General features: G+C 35.2%; 1 protein-coding gene across 1 annotated transcript in view; it reads left to right on the top strand.

The window, feature by feature from the left end:
- Positions 1-19,295, top strand: part of LOC118895331 (ethanolaminephosphotransferase 1-like) — a 109,602-nt gene that overhangs the window by 79,667 nt on the left and 10,640 nt on the right. The gene's annotated exons all lie outside the window — the stretch shown is intronic.

Genomic DNA, 19,295 nt, shown 5'->3' with positions numbered 1-19,295 from the left:
CCCAAAGAGACCTGATATCACTTAATATCTAAATATGGATTCAGTAAGTTCTAGCAGCATCTCAGGAGCAGGGTCTTACATGCCAGCCATTTACTCATATTCTGTGTTCCCTCTGCACTTTTCGTAAAGCTTTAATGTTAAAAGAAAACTGTACTACAAGACAATGCATAGGTAATCATAATTTAGTAGAGGTATTATGATCTTAAAATACTACTTACAATACATAGATGAAGTTCTACGAAGAATTTGACCTTTTATGAGGAAAAAGCAGAATACAAAAAGCCCAAATGCGTCCTCTTGGATTTTAACATATTGGTCTATTTTTACCAGATGTTTTTATTTTAGTGATTTTTTTTTTGGTTCCATATAAATGACAATATTTTCCTCCAACTGTAGAAAGAATGAATATTCATGGAAAAAAATAGGCTGTGAAACATTACATTTGGCATTTCTGCTCAGTGCCAAGGTGTAATGATGTCGCAGGAATGTTGCAAATTATTAATATGTTCATTCCACTGAATGACCGACCGTAAGTTTTTCCTTTTATGGATGAAATTTCCCCATCCCAATTTTATCTTTATGTTTTTTTTTTTCATGCGCTATGCCTCTATAAACCACATAGCCCACCCAAAACTTCTAATGATTTACATACCTCACCCCCAATGTTTAAAACCGTGTAGGAAAAAATAAAGCAGCAAGACCAAACAGTTAAACAATTAGTATTGTGACCGTGACACTCATTGGAAGAGTTTGTATTCCCGAGTGAGTAGCATAAGTTTGGGGATTGTAAATCAATATTACACCTCCTTATAACTCAGGATATGCCATGATATTTTGAGATCACAGAACAAATGCTAGTTTATATATATTCAAATAAACTGCATTTAAAATAATCAGGTGTTGTGGTAGCAAAAATAAATCTCAGAAAATAACACTTATGGACCTAGACTACAATGTACATGAAGATTATTACTCATCCATTATATTTTCACATTATCACATCAAGAGAATAAAAAGAATAATAATTATCTGGAATTTTAGACTCAATTAGAAATATATCTGACATTTAAAAATTAATAAGACAAAATTTAAATGCTATGTTTCATCAACTGAGTTTAAGATTATAGATATTACCTATAATTTACTTGTAGGGAAGTAGGAGATGACTGTTATTTTGTAGGGGGAGACAGAAGATGGCAATAAGTGAAGGGTGACAAGTGAAGTCTAATTAATTTTTCAAAAAGAAATCTCAGAGGAAGGTATTATATTGGTGCCTTCAAACATTCATGTTAGTGTTGCAGCATTTAGAAATATTGGATTGTCTGACTCATATAATTCAACACGTAAGAGAAAGAACCGTATAAGCCAGCCACCAGAAAATTCATTTCTAAAGGGACATTCCTTCCAAATGACCAGAATTATTCCATCTCTCATCCAGGGAGTACCCATCTTAGTTTGTAGTTTCATGGGAAATTGGATTACTAGTATTTGGAATGTTGCTTGGAGAGCATGGAGACAAAGCAAAAGCAAGTGGTGAATTTGGCCAGGATGAGTAGGTACCACTCTAAGGTGATTGGACACTAAGTCTCCTTTTTGGACACTGCTAAGGCTGGTTATACAGTGTGGTTCTTTGGAAGTCATTTTCTAGTTCTTTCAGCCAACCACATCTTCTAATTCACAGTCTTTCTCCAATATAAATCATTAGTTGGCCACTTTCAAATTTAAATCACTGCCCAGGTATGCCACTTAAATTATTTCTACATCACCTTCAGTGGTGTTTTGGATGTTCCCAACAGTTTTAAGCCACATATTTACAATCTCAGGTAATTGTCAGATTTGTCTGATAATATTCAAAGTCCCAGAGAATCACTTTATTTATTGGTTTATTTGTTTGTTTACTTACCTATTTATTTATTGTAAGGTATCCACCCCCAAATCATCCTCTTTTTCTCTTTGAAACCACTCATTTACTTCTTTTCCTTACTGTATTTCTCTTTTTTTCTATGTCTATTTCTGAATAATAAAGCTGCTGATGATAATTAAGATCTACTGCTTAATTACTAGTAGCTCAAATGGCACAACTCCGATACCGATGGGGCCAGGATCTGAAATCATGTTTGTATGACCCAAATGTCTATAAATTAATCATTAAGTAAACGAAAAGCAAACAAAATTGCCATTAAACCTATAATTATAAATAAAAATAAGTAATTATAGTAAGTGGTAAATATGCCGAGTAAATAAATCTTTCTTTAATAAAATAAATATAACCAAATAATGAATTCACAATGAAAGGGTCACTGGTTGCTTCTTTCAGCTTTTGCTGAAATTGCCAAATGCACAACAATTTCAGGGAATAGTGTATAGGATTGATAAACTCCAGGAAGTAACAGTACTATTATCCCTACAACAACATTATGAATTGTTCCTTCTCTGTCTCTCAATGATCTTGTCATCCATCTTTTACAGAATCTATTATCCCACATAAATTTTATTTCAAATACCTTATTCTTTTGGAGCCTCCAGCTCTCCAGATTAACTGATAATCTTGCTCCTATTTCTTGTCCATACAAGTACAAATGAATGAATGGTAAAGAGCCATCTAACTGCTCATATTTCATCTAGAACTTTTGCAACAAATGAATTTTATCTTAGCGTTCTGAAATAATTTAATCTCTTTGAGCCAAAGAAAGTACACTCATCATAATGTATGAAGAAAAGAAACAGTCCAGAATACTGCAAGTAGACAAATAAAATAATATATTTTTTAAAAAAGAGATGAATATTGTTTCCAAAAAATAATATGAGAAGTTTATTACCAAATCTAGGTAAATGTGATAATGAGTATTATGAATTTTATTGTATATATAAAATTATTTATTTTACATATACATTTTACATAAGTTTTAAAATTTATTAAAATTATGTTTGAAAGTAAAATATACCAAATTTGAAAAATATAGTGAAGTGTAAAGCCACTAACACATACATACATACATACATACATACATACATACATAAAACAAAGCAAACATAAAAACCCTATCTCACAGCTGTAGATTTGTCCAGAATCATTTGTCCACTGCTCTCCCTTGCCATTGTTACCTTGCAGAGTAGATTTTTCCAGACCACTGACTTGTTTATGTGACTACTTTTAGTCAATGAAATATGAGTGGCTTGATTATGATGCTCAAGCAGAAGCTTTTAAAAGCAGTGCAAGTTTTTGCCAGTCTTCTTGCTTTCTTGGAATGCACATTGGGCTGCATCAATGGAATGCCCTCCACCAAAGAAAACCCAGAAAGTGCTCTTTCAGAGGAGACCTAAATCTGATCTGCAGACTAAAGCCAGGTTCAAGGGAGACCAGTTAAGACCAGTAGGACCATGGATGCTTTGGGATTCTTTGAGGCACAACACTCAACATCTATATAGTGTGAGTGAGAAATACATATTTGTGGTTGTAAGCTAACAATGTTTATGTTTGCTTTTATTGCACATATGATAGTAAATGCTGACTCATACATGTTTTATCCCATCTTTTTTCTCCTGCACCAAGCGGGGCAGGTAGGAAAGAATCACGGTAAAATATTTTAATTTATTTTTATACAGAAATTTTATTGCTTATATCTTTTATTGCATAGTTGAGGTAATATCTTGAAATACAATTTTCTAATGTGATATTTTTATTTAACATTGTCCATGATAGGGTATTTCCATAAAGCCTATTTGTACAGGGTGAATACTATTCTATCATATAAAGACCCATCATTCCCTTATTATTAGACCACTAGGTTGTTTCCATTTATAGATGACACTGGAATGATCACCTTTGACCTTAAACTTATACTTTTATTACAGGCAATAAGGAGATTAGAGTTTCCTAGAATGTAATCCATTAGTCAAAACAAGTATATATGTTAAGCTTGATGATGCACATTGTTTTTGTCATCCAGAAATTTTGAACCAGGTCACTCTTCCATCCAGTATATGAAATTTCACTTTTTGCTGTACTCTCATCACTGTTAAGAAATGAGATGTCTACAAAAGACAACCAACAGAATGGGAGAAAATATTTGCAAATGAAGCAACTGACAAAGGATTAATCTCCAAGATTTACAAGCAGCTCATGCAGTTCAATAACAAAAAAACGAACAACCCAATCCAAAAATGGGCAGAAGACCTAAATAGACATTTCTCCAAAGAAGATATACAGATTGCCAACAGACACATGAAAGAATGCTCAACATCATTAATCATTAGAGAAATGCAAATCAAAACTACAATGAGATATCATCTCACACCGGTCAGAATGGCCATCATCAAAAAATCTAGAAACAATAAATGCTGGAGAGGGTGTGGAGGAAAGGGAACACTCTTGCACTGTTGGTGGGAATGTAAATTGATACAGCCACTATGGAGAACAGTATGGAGGTTCCTTAAAAAACTACAAATAGAACTACCATACGACCCAGCAATCCCACTACTGGGCACATACCCTGAGAAAACCATAGTTCAAAAAGAATCATGTACCAAAATGTTCATTGCAGTTCTATTTACAATAGCCAGGACATGGAAGCAACCTAAGTGTCCATCATCGGATGAATGGATAAAGAAGATGTGGCACATATATACAATGGAATATTACTCAGCCATAAAAAGAAATGAAATGGAGGTATTTGTAATGAGGTGGATGGAGTTAGAGTCTGTCATACAGAGTGAAGTAAGTCAGAAAGAGAAAAACAAATACAGTATGCTAACACATATATATGGAATCTAAGGGAAAAAAAAAAAAAGGCCATGAAGAACCTAGTGGCAAGACAGGAATAAAGACACAGACCTACTAGAGAATGGACTTGAGGATATGGGGAGGGGGAGGGGTGAGATGTGACAGGGTGAGAGAGTGTCATGGACATATATACATTACCAAATGTAAAATAGATAGCTAGTGGGAAGCAGCCGCATAGCACAGGGAGATCAGCTTGGTGCTTTGTGACCACCTAGAGGGGTGGGATGGTGAGGGTGGGAGGGAGGGAGACGCAAGAGGGAAGAGATATGGGAACATATGTATATGTATAACTGATTCACTTTGTTATAAAGCAGAAACTAACACACCATTGTAAAGCAATTATACTTCAATAAAGATGTTAAAAAATAATAATAATAAAAAAATAAATAAAAATTAAAAAAAATAAAGATAAAAAAATAAAAGAAATAAGATGTCTAAACATATCCTAATTGTATAGGCATAAATGGAATCTTGTTTTAATTGGAATTAGAATTTAATTTAAAAATATTAAGTTATAAGCATTAAAAGAGAAAACGCTGCTCATCAGGAGTCAGGCTGGGATTACAGTGAATAGTTTATGTCACATTAATATATACCACACGGACTTTGTTTACTTTGGAGGAGAGCATCACAGAAATGGTATGCAAGGGATTTCTGGAGACATAATGCATTAGCATTTTGAAAAATCATTTTACAAAGCTCTTTGTGAATGAAATTGAGAAGACATGTATTTAAGAATTTAGGAATAAGTAAGTTTGTAATAGGTTAGTGATTCAGGTGTGGTTCCACCAACGACTAGAGAAATTTTGAAAATCTAGTTTGAGTTGTTACAATGATTTAAAGATGTCATAGATATTTAGTAGGTGGGGGCCAGGAATGACACATTTCTTTTATTGCATAGAATGGCTCTTCACAAAAGGAGGTTGTCCCAAATGCTGGGCACAATTTCCTTGAGAATCATTGGACTACAGGATATAAATATTGGATCAGTAGCAACCTAGATGATCTCTACAAAATCTGTGATAAGACTTTTTTTCTTGGCTCATGTCTGTCTCTCTCTCTCCTTCTATCTCTCCCCCTACACACACGTGCACACACACACGTAAATATTTATTCATGAATTTTATGTGGTGTGGGCAGGAGGAAAGAACTTTCAAGGTAAAGAGAAGTCATAGGAAAATGAAGAAGATTCTGGGACACACAATTTTGTTGGATACGGTAGTACAACCATAGCTGTCATTTGTCATGAGTCACTCTTCTTGTGACTTTGCCACTTCATGATTTTAAAGGTATGGTGTAGGACTTGTAAAAATATCCCTTCTATTTTTCCAATATTTTAGTGTTTTTTTTAAACTTAATTCATTCTTTACCCCATCTCCCATTGACAAATCACATTCCTTTCCCTAAAACAACTCCAAATTCTACTCTTCAATATCCAACACGTGCTAAGTGGCATTTGTCATAAATACAAAATAATCTCCATATTACATCCCCAAATCCTGACATAGTTCAGCATTATAAGGAAGGAAGAGACATCAATGTGTTCACAAATTCTGATTCCTTATATTTTAGACAAATGGCTTGCAAAGCTTTTTCTGTAAAGGGCCAGAAAGTAAATATTTTAGGTTTCTGGTGCCATACCTTCTTTTGCAACTACTTAACTCTACCGTCACAATGTAAAAGCAGACATAGACAATGCATAAATGAATGGACATGGATGTGTTCTAAGAAGGCATTTTTAATTGAGAATGAAATTAAAATTTCATAGAATGTTCATCACACAATATTATTATTATTTTGATTTTTCTCAATCATTTAGAAAGGTAAAAATCATTCTTAGCTCTCAGAATGTACAAAAACAGGCTGTAGGCTGGATTTGGCTAATGAGCCAGTTTGCCAACACCTGCTTTAGACCTATACTGTTCAACATAGTATCCATTAGCCACATGTCATTACTGATCATTTGAAATGTAGGTAGTGTGACTGAAGAACTAAATTATAAATTTATTTTTTACTTTAAATTTCAAAAAAGAAAGATACTCAATTAAGTTATTATAAAATTTTAAGTGTGTTTGAAAGAACTTGGGTATGTAAATCTACTCTCTAATTGTAAACTTTATGAACTATAAATAGCAATTGAGTATTTATGATTAAAATTTAACACCTGAATTTAAATGTGCTGAAAGTATATTAAATATGCATCAGATTTTGAAGTTTTGGTAAGGAAAAAAATGTAAAATGTCATTAATAATTTTACATTGAATACCTGTTGAAATGATATTATTTTGAATATATTGGTCTAATTCAAATAAATTTGTCTAAATAAAATATACTATTAAAGGTGCTTTTATTTGTTCCTTTTTACATTATAATGTGGCTACTAGAAAATTTACAATTACATATGAGGCTCCCGTTTTATTTCTATTGGACTGAACTACTCTGGACATATAGTCAGGTTACATTTCCTGGAGTCTCTTGCAAGTTGGTGGGACTGTATGACTGATTTCAGGTTGAAGGAATGTGGGAAGTAGAGAAATAGAACACTTTTAAGCTTACCCCATCAATATTTCCATGCTTTCTCTTTTCACTCTTATGCCAATTGAATGCAGAAAACTCAAAAGAAAACTAGGAAGCATTAGAGCACGCTGTACAGAAAAAAAGAGGGAACCTGAGTCCTGAGGGTCTACTTAGGGGCCAGCTGTCACAGAGAATCACCGGACCCAATATCCCTGCTTTGAACTATAATGTGAGTAGTAAATAAACTTTTATTGTGCTAAACCATTGAACTTAGTATATTGTTTTTACTGTAGGTAAGACGACCATTTTTAGACCTGGAAAACTGGAAGAATAGGACTGTGATCTCTGAAAAGGAAAAAAAAAAAAAAAGCCCAATGTTTGAGGGAGAGAACGCCAAAGACTCATGGAGGGGTCTCCTGGACAATCTGACTGATATTGGTCAGTAAATGTGTGAAAGGAAACCCTCAGAGACCTGGGGAAAAGCCACCTAAAAGAAGTAGTCAGAATAAATTCTGGTGCCCATGATGTGAGGCAGGAAAACTTGTGTTTTCATCAACATGGTGGAAAGATATAGTAATAAATGAGATATGGGGTAGAATTATCATAAGGGTATTGCCTTAGTCAGGAGGTTAACTTAACTCTAGAATAAATGCTGCTATGGACCCAATCTGAAAACCTTGAAATAATCAAACTAACTCCAAGAAACTTAACTGTGTACAAAGACAAAACAAAACACCATTTAAAGGAATAAGAAATATCCATCAACCAACAACGTAAAAGTTCTGATTCCAGCATAGAATAAAAAATGTCTGGCACACAAAGAAGCAGGAAAATATGACCCATTTAGCAGGAAAAGAAATATTCAATAGAAGCAAACCCAGAAATGCAATGTGATAGAACTAGAAGATATAGACATTATGACAACTACTATTAAAATGCTGCATATGTTTAATAAGGTGGAGGAAAACATGATCATGATAAGGAGAGAAATGGAAGATACAAAAAGTATACAATCAGAAAATCTAGAAATGAAAAATAAAATATCAGAAATGATAAATACACTGGATATGATTTATCACAAATTAGATACAGCAGAAAACTGCCAGTTAACTTGAAGATATGGCAATATAAACCATACAAAATAAAACAAAGAGAGGAAAAAAATGAAAAACGCTGAGTATCGGCAAGCTTTGGGACACTAACTAGAATATTTGAAGTTCTAGAAGTGGGAAAATGACATACAGAATAAATATTTTTAAAATCCAAAGGCATATCATAAACAAATTGCTGAAAATAAGTTGCAGAGAAATCCAATAGACATGCATAGCTTAAAAGCAAAAGTACAAAAAATATATATATAGCACTCAAATAACAATAAGAACATATGACTGACTAAAGTGGCTATATTAATAAGAATTACATTTCAGAACAAAAATACTGCTAGGAATAAAAAGAAATATTTATGATGATAAATGGAATATTTCATTAAGAGGATATAACAATTCTAAATGTATTTGCTTCAAATGACATGACAGAACTTGAATGGAAAAAAGGGAGAAATAGACAAAATCCACAGGTACAGTACATGGTAGAAGAAATATATAGAAAATCATTAAAGACATTATAGACTTGAACAAAGCTATTAAATAACTGAACCTAATTAACATTTAAAATACACTCCACTCAACAACAGAATACATATTCTTGTGAAGTATACATGAGACATTCAATGGATAGATCATATTCTGAGCCAAAACCAAGTCTGAATACATTTAAAAAGATTAATCATGTAAGGTATATTCTCTTTCCACAATGGAATCATTAGAAATCAATAGCAGAAATATATCTGGAAAATATATCTGTTAAATATTTGGAATTTAACAATGGACTGCTAAACAACTCATGAGTCAAAAAAGACACCTCAAAGGCAATTAGAATGGAGAGATGGAAAGGCTCTCTGGAGTTTGAAGGATGGCTGTGTGTCTTGGCCCTAAACTAATCAGATTATATAATACACTTGGCTTCAGTCATTGATTCAGAAAAGATTACCTGAAAAAAGTTTATCCAGTCAGAGACAATCATGTTTATTTTGCTGACATGAATAGAAAGTTGCTTCCCGTCTTCTGTGGTTGCCAAAAAAATAAGACCCAGTCTCCACGTTGCTGTTGCCCTCATGTTATCTTGAGAAGAAAGCTGCCTGAAAATAGACAATCTTAGGAAATGAGGACCAAGAGACAGAAAAAATCAAATGAGCACTGATGATATTGTTTGAGTTACTAAATTCAGCAGAATCTGAAACTCAAACTAGTTTTGATCTTTGCAGTTATAGAAGTCAACAAAATTCCCTTTTGTTTAAGCCAGTACGAGTTGGGTTTTTTGCCTTTGCATCAGAAAAAGTCTGAAGTAATATATTCATCAAACCACTTCTCCTTTGTGTCTTTCCCTAGCCTTATTCTCTGGCATCGACTTTGAAAAACACATATGATAATAACACTAAGATTAAAAATGCAAACGGAAACAGTACTCAACTTATTTCCCTTGACCTGCATCTAGGGTCTCTAGTTAGATACATAGAGGGATTGGCAGCCAGTAGAGATGAGCAAGAGGCTAATTTATTCATCATTCACCAGACTTCTGTGGTTCAAAGCTAAATATCTCTGGAAACTGAGCTCTGTTGCAAAGCAGTGATCATTTGTTTCTTATTAGATACATTTTCCCACCAAATTATCTGTGTGGTGGAACAACAATCAAGTGTCCCCAATGAGTGGCCCTAGGTTTTACTTTTTAATGTTTTTATGGGTTTAAATAGACTCCCTTTGCTAACTACAGGATATTTTCTTTAATCTATTTGATTAAGCAAGCCAGGAATTGGAAAGATAATGTTTCCTAACTTCCTTTCCGATGAATAATAAATGTCACTAAGGAATTAGATAGTAGGAGGTAGTTGCCTGGGCCATCTGCTGTATATGGGAACAGAAGCAAGATATTAAACTTTAAATTAGGTGCTGCTTCACAGAACCTAAAAGAGGAAAAAAAATACACACTAAACTGGAAGATAATCATCAATTCCTATCAGTCAACTTACTCCTTTGAAAGTGTAAAAAACATAATTATATCTTTTACTCCCTAGTCAACATATTTTGTATTGAGTTGAATATAGGAAATCAGTGATTAGCACAAGTCTTCTTCAGTGCAATATATTTTCACATTTCTACAAATAAATGTGCTCTTTTTTTTAATATGCAACTGACGAACTACTAAAAAAAATTTAAAAATACTATTTTTAAAATATGTAACGTACTAAAGAAACAGTCTTGTTTCCATGGCAACTATATCATAGGTCAAAGGAGAGAAATAAAACATTTATGGACAAGTACATTTAATTCAGAAATTACTCACCAAGTTTTGATCCCCAACATAACAGTTAATTGTAATGAAGAAAGGACCTCTCTGTTACTTCATTTGTCTGTATAAGTATTCATAAGGAAAATAATGTATATTTATATGTTTGCAGATTTCTGCTATTTTGATATGATTTATGTTTAAACAAGGTTTAGGGGAAATTGATTTTTATGTGAGGAATATAAATATTGGAAAGGATGCTATGGAAATAATTTAGTGTAGTCATTAATAGCATAGTTACAAAGTCAAGTAAAGAAACTAGATTAAGATTGTATAGACATTTGGGCAAATTACCTAATTTCTTTAACTCTGAGTTTATTCATCTATAAAGTGGGTAAATGTTATTAATTTTACCTAAAATACAAATTACAGAAAATAATGTAAAATGAACACATTAGTTCACTTTGAGTGAAGGATGTGAAAAAGCTATTCAAAGGAAAAGGAATATATATAGTAAACATCTTAAAATACTCAACTCCATTATTGATTAAATAAAAACACATTTACCATCTTTCACATGCTACATTGAAGAAAGTGTTCAAAAGATTTAGAATATTCAGGATTAGGAGAGCAGAAGGGAAGGAAGAATAATTCTCATACACTGTTGCTGGATGTGTAATTGGAACAACATTTTGGGACAGATTTTAGGAAGTGCCTGAGAAATTTTAGATGCGTGTACTCTTTCATATATTTATTTCATGGTTAGGAATTAATCCTACTGAGACATTAACAAAGGTCTATAGCCATTTATATAAAAGGATATTTATTGCTGGACTATTTGCAATAGTAAAAAATTGGACCAACTTAAATATCCATAAACAGATGAAGGGACAAGTACACTGTGAAATACTATGCAGTTTTAAGACAAGCAAAGATGTGTCTGTACAATAACATGGAAAGATGTCAATGAGATACTGTTTCATGAAAAAAAAAGGGAAAAACAGTGTATGTAATATGATCTTTTGTTTATAATCATGGATATACATTTGAAGAAATGTTTTAGGTTTAATATTAAAATGTTAAACTTAGATTAATTAAAGTGTTATTTTATAAACTATTTAACAATATTGCCAGTACAAAAACCGTGTTAAATAATTATTATTTCCGCAATTATTTATTTAATATTTTGAGTCAACAGGCATAAATACCTAAATGAACTATGGTTGTCTAACCTAGAAATGAAAACTTAGAATAGGAATAATTGCACCTGAGATATGGTTGCCAAGGGGATCCAGAAGCATAAATTGAATTATTTTCAAAAGAGGATAAAGTATGAAGGCACAGATTTCTGTCTCTTCTTTCTGCTGCTGTAGACACAAAAGTACTAAAATGCATCTTTCTCTTTTTTTTTCTTTTTAGAAAAACAGTGCTTATCCAAGCTTTTGCGTTCTACCGTATTTTGAGTTATTTGCTTCTTTTTGTTTTGTTTTCTTTTGTTTAAATGTGAATGGTTTTGTGAGTGTGACAGAAACGTTAGATTTTAGAAAATAGGGCACCCATATGTGTTAGGTCAGATATAATGGGGACGGATAAGATTGGAGGGCGAAGAAGCCAAAGGAAAAGAGGATGTCTTAATATCTTAATCCCAGTGGGAAAGATTCATATTCCCTGAGACTCAGAAAACTGAGGAGTGATGGGATTCTCACCAGTTAGTCATGTGTACCCCACTGGTATCAATACCGCAGAGTGGCAGAACATCCTCTGGGGATGACTGCATGTTTGCTTTGAGACAAACTCTACGTCCTGCGTGCAGTGGATCCAGCTAGGTCTACGGTGGCTTGATGCATCAGAGTCTTTTCCTAACTGAATAGTCTACAAGGGCTTCATGAATCAAATGTAATGAGAAGCAGAGACTCTTTCTTAGTATCTCTGGACTTTGTAAGTTAGATATATCTTATAACATTTTACAAAAATTTTGTAAAAAATGCAACATCTGTGAAGTGCAATAAAGCAAGGTATGCTTGTATCAAGGTTACACAGCCAATAAGTGCAAAACCTGAAATGTGGATACACATCTAAAGATAATGACTTTTTATTCTATTCTACCTGCTAACAGACCCATATCTTAGTACGTCCTGAAGAACTATGTGTAGTTCACTGTGCACAGGAGAGATTTTACAAGTATTTATTTCAAAGAAATGTGAGATACTGATTTGTAGTTTGTAAAGTATTGTTTCCATTTGATGACCATGATCCCGAGAAGTAGTCTTGGGAGATACTGTTAATATTATTTTAAAATAAAAAGGCCAGTGTTCAGAGGGTTAAGGTGATTGTACCAAATCATTATAGTATTGATGCAAATCTGGGGTAAGATCTGTGTCTTCAGACTTCAGTTGAGTCTTCTGAGGAATGTTCATCAAATTTGGAACAAAAACAAAAATCATGTTGGTTAATTCATTCAGGCAGCTTTGTTAATGTATTTTGAATTTTTAAATTCTGGATTAAATAAAAATTAAAATGTTACCAAACTATTCTGCCCAGTGATGTGTTCTCCCAGCAAAAAACATTAAAAACAGAACAGGGTAGGTAAGATAATATGATGGTAAATGTAAGTATAAGTTCATATTTTGCCTTGCCCACCTGTAGTCTTAGGCCAATTACTTAACTTCTATGAACTGCATTTTCCTTTCATGTCTCGAATGGAGACAATATTATTAAATTTTAAAGTATCCAATTTCAGTGACTATCACATAGTAGTTTCAGATTCTCCTTAGCTGTACATTCTGTTTCTGGAATTACTTTAGATAAGGAATCTATACTGAAATTTCTTCAAATTGGATCATCAGCATGAATCTAGCAAAATAACTATACTTGAAAATAGCTCTGTTACATCTGGAGTTCAGTTTAAATTGCTCTATCTGCAATTACAGACCTGAAGTTCTTTGCAGTCATACTCTCTTGAACCTACCATCAATTACATTTATCCTATGTCTAAAATACCCTAAGAGCAGTATCAGTTGGAACCTCTGCTTACTGGATTTATGATAAGATTAGAAACACAAGCAAACAAAGAAACCTGAAAAAAGAACAGAGAATGTGAAAGCATCAGAGTGGGCTGAGACAAATCAATGAAGCTACTAAAGGAAAACAAGAAGAAATCAAGGCAACGTCACTGGGGAAATGAAAATAAATGAAGTAGGCTTTTATTTTTTTTAATTATTTATTTATGTATTTATTTTTGGCTGCCTTGGGTCTTCGTTGCTGCACGCGGGCTTTCTCTAGTTGCATCGGGCGGGGGCTACTCTTCGTTGTGGTGCGCGGGCTTCTCATTGCGGTGGCTTCTCTTGTTGCAGAGCACGGGCTCTAGGCACGTGGGCTTCAGCAGTTTTTGTGCATGGACTTAGTTGTTCCACGGCACGTGTGATCTTCCTGGACCAGGGATCGAACCCCTGTCCCCTGCATTCACAGGTGGATTCTTAACCACTGAGCCACCAGTGAAGTCCCCGAAGTAGGTTTTTAAACTCAGGTGACAGGATTTTATAAGTATTCATTTCTGAATATTATAAGTTCCTCACAGAGTAGTTAGCTAGTTTACTAGAGAAGAAAGTCATTTTTTTTTGGTAAAATAATTGACAAAATAAGACATCTGGTTCATTGAGTTTACAATCATTAAGGAGATATTTATTGTGCATTTTTCTGTGCCATACACAACATCCATAATTGAATATTACTCTATTAGTAATTGAGACCTGTAGTAAAATGTGGCCCATGTCTTAAGGTTTGTTAAAGAATCAGTATACAGCTAAACATTATTGACGTAAAACATACTGATTTTTTTTTTTAAATTATTTATTTATTTATTTATTGGCTGTGTTGGGTCTTCGTTTTTGTGCGAGGGCTTCCTCTAGTTGCGGCAAGCTGGGGCCACTCTTCATCGCGGTGCGCGGGCCTCTCACTACCGTGGCCTCTGTCTTGTTGCGGAGCACAGGCTCCAGACGCGCAGGCTCAGTAGTTGTGGCTCACGGGCCTAGTTGCTCCGCGGCATGTGGGATCTTCCCAGACCAGGGCTCGAACCCGTGTCCCCTGCATTAGCAGACAGATTCTCAACCCCTGCGCCACCAGGGAAGCCCCAAAACATACTGATTTAACAGTTTTTCTGGAGGCATTTCAGAATTCTTTTATTCATTTAATCCATCTACCCTGTTGAAGGTGGTATAGTGGGGACACCGGCTTAAACAAAGTGGTCTTGTGCTTCAAGCTGCCCAGAATTTAGAGTGGACAGAAACAGATACAAACAATGACAAAATAACTATGTGGCAGCTGCTTTATGGATGAGGGAAGTGCAGTGAGCTATGTGGGTCCAGGAAGGATGAGTAATTAATTCTTCAGAGATAATCTTTAAAGGAGAGAGGATGTTTGATTCAGGTCTTGATGGATAAATATGAGTTAATCAGATTTTACTTGGGAGCAGAGAGATATTAACTTCAGTCAGCAAGAAACCTATTGAAATATGTCAGGGCCACCATTACTAGCATTCAGGATCACAAAAATTGCCGAATAAAATACTGTCGACCCTATAGCATATACTAAAATCATTGTTGTGGGGATGAATTTCTAATATAAGCTTGTTTTCTATTTACTATTATTTTTTTTCTTGGAAAACTTCTATTATTCGAGAATTAACTTGCATTGCCTTCAGTTGGATAGGTTTCCTTGCCCCACCCACAAAACTGGATTATGTACTCCTAGTCTGAGCTCTGGTAAACATTGTGATCGTACTTCAATCACAGGAGGAAAAGAGGAGGGGGGTAAGGGAGAGGAGGGGGGAGTGCGATTACAGCACTTGTCACGTTCATTTGGCATAATAGATATTTGTGTATGTTGCCCCACTAGGCTGTGGGTTCCTGTGGACAGCGCTTATCAAAGTGCCTGTCACATGGCAGGTGTTCCATAAAGGTTGAATGAGTTAAATAATGAATGAGAAGAATATGGAGATTTTCAATTTTTTTATTTTGCAGTGAGAGTTGAATACATATTCAAGCAAAGGTTTCCTGTTGCCTAGGAAATTGAAGGCAAACTGCTTAGGCCAGTGTTTCTTAGCTCACAATCTCTCCTTAATGCATTATTTCCTTCCCTACCCCACTGTTCTGAATCTTATGCACCAACTGAACTGGAGTCTTCCTGAACCTGTCTTGGACTTACCATACCTCCCACTTGCCTATGTATCCTCTTCTCCCACCATTACTCTATGAGTATTTAGTAAGCATTGACTAATCCTAGTTTAGTCAGTAATCCCTGTAAGACCTAGAGCATACTGCCTGATTATTTGGGGGTTATTGATTTTATTATCATTAAATGGTTATTTGGTGCTGTAAGTGCTAAGTTTTCTCAAACCCTAAATCTGATCCCATGATCTTAGCCAAAACAGTCTCTGACAATCTCTTTTCCTTGCTTTGATTTTCTTTATAGCATGCGTCACTACCTGGTGACTTAGAAACTAGAACAGTACCTAGCACAGAGTATCGGCTCAGAATATATTTACTGAATGAATAAATGAATAAGTGATTCCATGTTTATTTCATAATATAACTCTGAAGTCCTTCAAAGAGTCTTTGTCAAATATACCTTTGTGTCTGCACCATGCTTAAGTGAACCAGGCATATCATGGATCTTCCAGGAATATTTTTGGGTGGTGAAGGAAAAGAGAACATGTCACTCCAAAGTGCAATTCTGGCACATTGATTATTTTGAATGAAAGTCAGCTGAGAAGCAGCCGGTGTAGTAAGAACACGCTGACCCTGCTTTGTCCCTCTGAAGGCAGGAAATAAATCTCTCCTGTGAAAAGTATCCTTCCCATGCCAGGAGGTAGAGAGACATCCTTATCATCAGAGATGGGGTATTTAGGGCTGAGAAGACTGTATAAACAAACCTTGTTACCTCTTCACCAATTTACTACCCTAAGCCCAAATTATTTGTCTTGCCAATTCTTCACAAATTTACTGTTTCTTTGTCTAAATGGCGTAAAAGTTGCCTGCTTTTGTCACTTCTTGGAGTCTCATATTTTTGAGGCTCCCGTATGTATGAAATTAAATTTGTTTTTCTCCTGTTAATCTGTCTTATGTCAATTTAATTATTAGAACAGCCAGAGAACCTAGAAGGGAAGAAAGGAAAAGTTTTTCTCCTCGGCAGTGGTGAATGCATGGATAATGCTTGAGTAAATGGTTCTCATTTAAAACTACAGTAACCATAGCACAGAGGGAAGTCCAGGCTTGTTCATTGCTGTATTAAAATCCTGAACTAAATAGAATCCTAAAAAGAGTATTCAGCATGTTCTTGAATAATTGTACGTAATGTGTACAAAGGATGTAATTAAGCTAAGACACTACTTTATGGTAGTGAAAAAAAGACACAGTATTACACATTCTCTGTAGAAAAAATAGGTTGTCTTGGACACTCATTATTAATATATACATATGTATGTACATTTAATAATAGGGTTAAGAACTTTATGAAGTTGACTTAGAAGAAAATTAGACTCTTAGACTAGAAAGAAATTTCTAGTAGTTCCTTTCTTGGGTAGAAAAATGAAAAGAAAGCCCACCACAGCCCGCCCTAAAATCCAACCAGATTGTATTACCTCTTGTTCTCTGAGGTTACCTTCACATCTCCATCTGCATCTGCTGATGCAGTCACTCCACCAGGAATCCCTTGTGTTCACCTGTATTCACCTTCAGACTTCTTACCCATCCTGCAAAGCATCTTTCAGGTGCCTTCTCTCTGAGAAGATGCGGTTGTACCTTCTTTCAACACAGTAACACTCTGTGGACATCACTTCTATTTCACATATCTGATTCTATTTTAGTACAGCCATTGTGTATGTAGTTTATTCTCCCTATTTGCTTGCAAGACTATTGAAAGCAATGGCTCCTTTACTCATCTTTAATTCCTTGCAGAGTGTCTTGAATACAAATGACATCCATATTGACTACACACATTCAGTTCTATAAATTGAAATGGACCACTCAGTTTCCCCTTAGGGTTGACCTACTCCAGTTAAGAGAAGGATAAGGGAAGCCCTGGATTCCTAGGGTGTTCACAATTATCTATGCTTTATCAAAACACTCTGTCATTCCCACTGTGGCTTTATGTCAGTATTTAGTGGCCACAGTTAGGAAGAATGGGCTAAGAGGGGACACACAAGATTTCGACTTTGTAGTTCAGCTCTTTACTCACCCCGTGCTCCTGGATGCTTACATATGTGATTTCAAGGTCCAAGGCAGAGTAGAGGCTGGTAGTACTATCTGGGGGCATATCCCAGGCCACACTCTCAGTAACTATAGTAATATTTATAGGTAAACCAGCTGGTGGAACTATATCATATAAATGAGCCAAAGATGGCCTTCATGTATTGGGCCCTAGGTGTTATTTCTTCACTACAGGTTGAGACTGCTTAGCTCAAAGGCTTGAGGGCCCCAAACTCAAATGTTTATACATATAATTATTTAAAAAATAACCCCAAAAGTGGATTTTTAGACACTTAGAGTTTGTCTCCTTTGCATAGCCAGTGAAACCTCACTTTGCATCTGCTGACCATTGATAACAGAGAGCCCTGCGTTTATCAGACCCCCAAGCTGCCTTTCTGAGGTCTCTGACCCAGAAGATCCCACCTGCTGCTGGGCAACGTCCCCTAGACATGTGAGCCCCTCTGGATCCCCCTCTCTCCCAGGAACTCGCTTGCCTTTCCCCCTTTCTGAATGGTGGTCCCCTGTGGGACTCCTCCTCCCATGAAACCCTGTCCAAGGACCACCCAACAAAGCTTACTGGGTTACTGCCTATCATGGGCATACTTTTTCCTACATCAGCTCCAAATACCTTGAACAGACTATCATCAAATTTCTTTCTCAGAAGGAAAAATAAAAGCAAGATAAATCTATTCATATATTATAGATATTTATGAACATATAGATACATAAATATGTATTTCCTTTTTATGTTGCTTTGCTTTGTTTTTCATTTTAACTCACACTTTTGATTCTCTTACCCTTTTCCCTTTTAAACAGTCTCAAGGGCTTTTCTTCCATCTATTGATGTTTTCTCTTAAGGAATAGATAGAATATTAAACAAGCACAGGTTATGCAATACATAAATATCAAAAAAGAAGCACAGAGAAATCATGCTGCAGTGTGAGCATGGTGTTCAAACACACACATCTTGGTCTAAAAGTTACCCAGCAAGAAAATCTGCTGAGCAAGCTTTCTGTGACCTGCAGCTTAGCCATACAATCTTTATCTAGGGTGGGGAGATTATGGCTATTAAACTTATTAAGTTTTTTCTTCTTTATTTAAACTTCAGGCTTTCTCTCTTCCATCCTTTGCAGGCTCCAGGTCTGATCATTTCATGTGCCCCTCAGATACCACTGAACCCTTCCATGGCTTTCAATCACAATTAGCTTTAATAACGCCTTGACCTCCCCCTGTGTTCCTCTTCTCCAGCTGTGATTGAATGTGGGCTTCCCCCCAGCCCCAGCCCCCCATTTCATCATGGAAGGAAGCTCTTGACTTTCATCTAGCCTGATTATGCAGGTATGAGTTTCCCATGGCAGCTGGCTGAGATCTCTGTGGCAGCTTGCCTCCCCCTGGCATGTAAGCTCCGT

This window comes from Balaenoptera musculus, chromosome 5 (assembly GCF_009873245.2).
Source record: "Balaenoptera musculus isolate JJ_BM4_2016_0621 chromosome 5, mBalMus1.pri.v3, whole genome shotgun sequence".
In the NCBI taxonomy this organism is placed as follows: domain Eukaryota; kingdom Metazoa; phylum Chordata; class Mammalia; order Artiodactyla; family Balaenopteridae; genus Balaenoptera; species Balaenoptera musculus.
This window is presented reverse-complemented; position numbering and strand designations above follow the sequence as displayed.